General features: G+C 32.4%; 2 annotated features.

The window, feature by feature from the left end:
- Positions 1 to 2965: part of a mobile genetic element that runs on past the window's edge.
- Positions 2966 to 5379: 2414 nt separating this feature from the next.
- Positions 5380 to 6000: part of a mobile genetic element that runs on past the window's edge.

Below are 6000 nucleotides of genomic sequence, written 5' to 3' on the forward strand. Positions count from 1 at the left end.
CAAACAGTATATCCTATAGGTTCTATTTACACGTCAATGAACTCTACCAGACCAGAAGTAGTACTTGGTTTTGGAACTTGGACTCAAATAGTCGACAGGTTTTTGTATTGTGCAAACTCTTCAAGGAAACAGGTGGAAGTAAAACGATTTCAGGTGAAAACTTACCTGCACACAGTCACTACATAGATTTAAGTACAGCTGAAGCAGGTTGGCATAACATAAGATTTTGGGATTGGTCACACATGAAAAAAGGTAAAGGATATGATGTTAAAGACAACGTTCAGTTTGCTATAAATTGTTTCTGGGTGAACACACAGGGAGAAGGAAACCATACACATCGCGTTTCAGGTATACCAAACAACGGGACAAAGTAAAGACTACATGCCACCTTACATGACAGTTTACGCATGGTATAGAATGCTTAGTCGTCATTTTCAACTTCTTTAGCATATTCGTCAGGAGTTGTCTTATATTTGTTAGGAACTGTCTTGAAAGTATACCACTTGAACTTTGACAAGTTTGAAACGAGGTCTGACAATAGTAGTTTTATCTTCTGCTTGCAGTCTGTACATTTTGCCATGTTTGCCTAAAACTTCATAATATTCTTTGTATACTTTCTTCTATTTTTACGAACACGAAGTGAGTACCTGTCGAGTTCCCATTGTTGTCATAGTCAATGTATTTTCATATGGGTCGCGTTTAGGTTTTTCTATTTTTACTTTGTCACCTTTCTAAGTTTGAAGCCTGGCATTCTTTCTTGTTGTCTCTTTTGACTAAACTATTAATATATAGTCTTTCTCTAAGTCGGGGTTTGTTTTCATTTCTTCGGGGGAGTGGTTTCCCAAACCTTTTTGTTTACGGCTATTGTAAATATTTAAAACTTGTCTCATCTTTGCCATGGAGAAATGTCTATATTTGTCGTCATATGACATTTCATTTGCTTCACCACCTTGTGGTTGATTTAAGTCTCTTAAGATTTTTATACAACTGTCAATGACACCAAGAGCAGAATGGTTTTGGTCGACAATGAAATATTGGTTTACATTTTTTGAACGCAGATAGTTTTTAATATCGTCTGATTTGAAAGAACTTTCAAGTCAGATGTCAGTTTTGTTGGATGGTATTTGTCAACAATATTGTCAAAGCAGTCAATCTAATATTTTTGGACTGTAATGGTATGGCTTCACAGTATCTTGTGTTTTGACCAACAAATATTAGCCATATGGTGGTCCATCTTCTCTATACCTCGGATGTTTTCCAAGATATCCATAAACCAAGCATTTGGTGTTGAACTAAAATTTTTATCATGAGTGCTTTCTTTGTCGCTTAGAAACATAGGGGTCCTTGTTTGAATTCGTCATTTTTAACCATAAGAAATGGGTTTTATTGGCGCATTAGCAGGAGTTGCATCCAGATTTTTCCCGCAGTGGGAACAATAGCTAGAGGTGCATTTGGAATTGGAAGGAAGATTTTGAGTACATTAGGTATACTTGAAAGGAAAGCGCAACCTATTATACAAACCGTACAGAAAGGTTGGGAGGTAGCACGAGATGCAGCAAATCTTATTCCAAATCCTGAAACAAGAGGAAAAGTTCAAGGATGGATGGACAATGTAGGAAGAAAAGCAGGAAACTACTATAACAAAGCAAATGACTACTATAACCAAGCAGGACAACTATATGGACCAAGGTGAAAGATTCTTTAACAGAGGATATAACCATGCACAACAGTGGGTAAACAATAACCAACCGCAACGCGCTCAAACGTGGGAATGTAAAGTTTTTTACTGAGATGAAATGAACAATACAGCATTGAGACAAATGGGTTCAAGATGGATTTGTCGGCTTCCAGCGTTACACAACCAGTGTTTGTCAAGTTCTTCCTATACCTCAAGAAGTTTTAGACCGACTTAAAAAACAACAACAACCAGTTGAAAACAAACCAAACTAAAATTTTTTACTGAGATGAAATGACCGAAGAAGTTGAAACGGTAGATTTGACACCACAAAACAAAAGTTCAGAACCATTGTCAAAACCTGTCAAAGAACTTACAGATGGGAGAAAAATTCAAATTAGAAAGTGCCAGGTCTGGAAATACAAACCCTAACTATAAAGTCACTTTTCATAGAAATGGAACGGCTAGTATCTCAAAAAAGAAACAGACTCTCACAAATAAAATATTGAAGTCTGAAGGAGCTTTCGAGACAACAGATGGAAAAAGTTTACTTCACTGACCAACAGTTCATTATAGAACATCTCATTGACTTAGAGTCGAAATATTCTAAACTTTACACAACAACACAAAAAGTTGAAAGGAAAACAAAAACAAATGGCATATGATATTTATGAAGATGTTAACGAACAACCATACCTGCAAGTGAGGTAAAGTCAGAGAACCGAAAAGTGACGAAAAACGCAAACCGCAACACGACACCGCCGCCCTAGAAGCGCGCCACCAACAACTGACACGCATCAACCGCCTATGTGGACGGGAGCAGCATCTAGCCTCTCTCAGTAGAACCTTCTTCAATCTTTTTGACTGCTAACAAACCTTCTATGGTTCTAGCTTCAAAGTGGCAGCCACTTTTTCTAACAACAGGCAAACTTAACTGGTGCAATGGTTCCAAACTTTGGGTCAAATGGTAGACTTTTCAAAAATGTTAGAAGTCAAACATTCCAATAAGGCGGAATGGGGTCTATTTCTTCTTTTGACTTCTGTCATGTACTTGTTGACTGAATATATTTCGTCATCTTTTTCTATCGGATAAAAAATATTTTTTTTTAAAAATTTATCCAGAAAAATTATTCTTTCTATATTGCCATTCGAACTTTGAAAGATGTTTATAGCAGCATAGAATTTCTCTCGGAGCTTGGTCTTATAATCGTTTCAATGACAATTATTTTCTATATTCCTTCAAATAAAGCCTTTTTTTCAATACATTTCATAAGGACAATCTACAGAATAGCGCATATCCATCTTCGTTACTCTGGTCTTATATGTTTCTGTCTGTTTGTAGAATTTTGCTTTCTCTATTTAGTCCATGTCTAATATATTGTGGCTTAAAAAGATGTGGGCAAGAAGGGTCTGCGCTATGTAAAAAGTTATTTTTTTCTGCCATCTTTCTATCGGAATAAAACAATATTTTTTTTTAAAATTTCCTCAGAAAAATTTTTCTTTGTAATACGGCCGTTCTGAACATCTAAAAGTTTTGACATTTGCCAAGAATGTTACGTTAGAACGCTGCATAAATAACCATACTCTTGACAATATTTTTATATCATCGTACAATGACCTTTCATCATAAACACTCAAAGTAGTTTCATCTAGAATCAAGTTCATATACACTCTTGTTTGCTTCTAAATGTGTCTCTCTTCGGTATGTGGAATTTGTCTTGGATTGAACTTGGAAATATCTAATTCATGAAATAGAGAAAGTGGTTTGTAAAGCAGATGTCAAAGTTTCCTGCTAAGTCGTCAAAATATTCTGTATTTCATATGCAGAATCTGACGTTCTGACAAACTACATATCTCTGTCTCTATAAGGATACATCATTTGTTGTAAATTCAAAGTTTCCATTGTTTGTTATGACCACACGGAAAGCCCATGGTCCATGTATCACAGCAAAGCTTTTGATTTGGTCGTAGGGCTTGACCCTACGACCTTTCTTCGCTTTTAGGCAATGGATATTCGCTGTAAGCTAACTTGATTTTGTTAAAAAGATTTGAAAAACTAAATTATTTGAAATCATTTGATTGAAAGGTTGGGGGGCATGGGAACAATGGGTCAAGCTTCTCCCATTCATTTTACCTTTTTCAATCTGATTGGAAATACCAATAGGTAAATTCGATCGACAATACCTTTTGTAAGATTTCATTCTAATGAAGTCGTTAACAATCAAAATATTCTATTAAGTGTGTTATGAGGAATTTCAAAAGAATAAAGAAAATGGTAAAACGTTAAATAACGTATTATTAAAAAATTGATAATTAAAATTGAAAAAAATAAAAAAAAAATAAGTAAAGTGACATGGAAATTGAAAATTAAATCAGTGTAAATTTATTTTTTTCTCGCTTGTGAAACGTTATTCCGGTCATTTTTTTAAAAAATAATTTTTGTTGTTAGAGATAAGAGCTAAACGTGTAAACAACTTCTTTATGTCTATGAAAATTCTATCTTGCCTTTTTTTTTTTCTCTGCTTGTGAAACGTATTGCGTCTTTTTTTTTAAAAATTAATTTTTTGTTAGAAGATAAGACTAAAACTCGGTAAACAACTCTTTAATTGTCTAGAAAATTCCTATCTGTGCCTTATTTATTTTTTCTCGCTGTGAAACGTATTTCGGTCTTTTTTTTTAAAAATTAATTTTTGTTTAGAGATAAGAGCTAAAAGCTCCGGGGTAAACAACTTCTTTAATGTCTTAGAATCTATATCATTTGCCTTTTTATTTTTTTTCTCGCTGTGAAACCGTATTCGGTCTTTTTTTTTTAAAAATTTAATTTTTGTTGGAGATCAAGAAGCTAAAACTCGGTAAACAACTGTCTTTATGTCTAGAAAATTCTAACTTGCCTTTTATTTTTCTTGCTAGACCCTGTGGAAACGTTATTTCGGGTCTTTTTTTTAAAAAGAATTTTTATTATATTTTTTGTTAGAGATAAGAGCTAAAACTTCGGTAAACCAATTCTTTATGTCTAGAAAATTCTATCTTGCCTTTTTTTTTCTCTCGCTGTGACGTATTCGGTCTTTTTTTTAAAAATTAATTTTTTGTTAGAGATAAAGCTAAAACTCGGTAAACAACTTCTTTATGTCTAGAAAATTCTATCTTTTGCCTTTTATTTTTTCCTTCGCTGTGAAACGTATCTCAGGTCATTTTTTTAAAAAATTAATTTTTTGTTAGAGATAAGAGCTTAAACTTTGCAGACAACCCCCTATGTCTAGAAATTCTATTCTTGCCTTTTATTTTTTCTCGCTGTGAAACGTATTCGGTCTTTTTTTAAAAATTAAATCTTTTGTTAGAGATAAGAGCTAAAACTCGTAAAAACTTCTTTATGTCTATGAAAATTCTATCTTGCCTTTTATTTTTTTCTCGCTGTGAAACGCTATTCGGTCTTTTTTTTTAAAAAATTAATTTTTTTGTTAGAGATAAGAAGCTAAACTCGGTAAACAATTCTTTATGTCTAGAAAATTCTATCTTGCCTTTTATTTTTTATTCTCGCTGTGAAACGCATTGGTCTTTTTTATAAAATTATTTTTTGTTAGAGATAAGAGCTATAAACCTCGGTAATAACAACTCTTTATGTCTAGAAAATTCTTCTTGCCTTTTATTTTTTTCGTCGCTGTGAAACGATTCGGTCTTTTTTTTAAAAATTAATTTTTGTTAGAGATAAGAAGCTAAAATCGGTAAACAACTCTTTATGTCTAGAAAATTCTTATCTTGCCTTTTATTTTTTATCTTCGCTTGTGAAAAACGTAGTTCGGTCTTTTTTTTTAAAAATTAATTTTTGGTTTAGAGATAAGAGCTAAAAACTCGTAAACAAATTCTTTATGTCTAGAAAGTAATTCTATTCTTGCCTTTTATTTTTTTTCCGCTGTGAAACGTATTCGTCATTTTTTTAAAAATTAATTTTTTAGTTAGAGATAGAGCATAAAACTTTGCAGATCACTCCCTATGTCTAGCTAAATTTACATCGTCTCCATTTTTTATATATTTTGGTTTAGAATGTTCCGAAAAGCGTTAATATGGTCATTAATATTAATTGAAAAAGAACCTTTGAATTAATTCAATCTGATCTTCACAAAATATTTTAAATTACAAATTTGTAGTGTTGAATGGATAATTAAGTTATTAAAACTCAAATACTAGTTTATGAATAAAAGTATTTGAATTTATTCAATTTTGTGATTTCTCCTTCAAAAAATCAAGTTTAATATCTATTTGCCATTAATAATTAAAATACAATGAAAACATATTTCGAAATGAAAAGAAATGACTTTTTCTGTTCT

The sequence above is a fragment of the Trichomonas vaginalis genome, chromosome V (assembly GCF_026262505.1).
Source record: "Trichomonas vaginalis G3 chromosome V, whole genome shotgun sequence".
In the NCBI taxonomy this organism is placed as follows: domain Eukaryota; phylum Parabasalia; order Trichomonadida; family Trichomonadidae; genus Trichomonas; species Trichomonas vaginalis.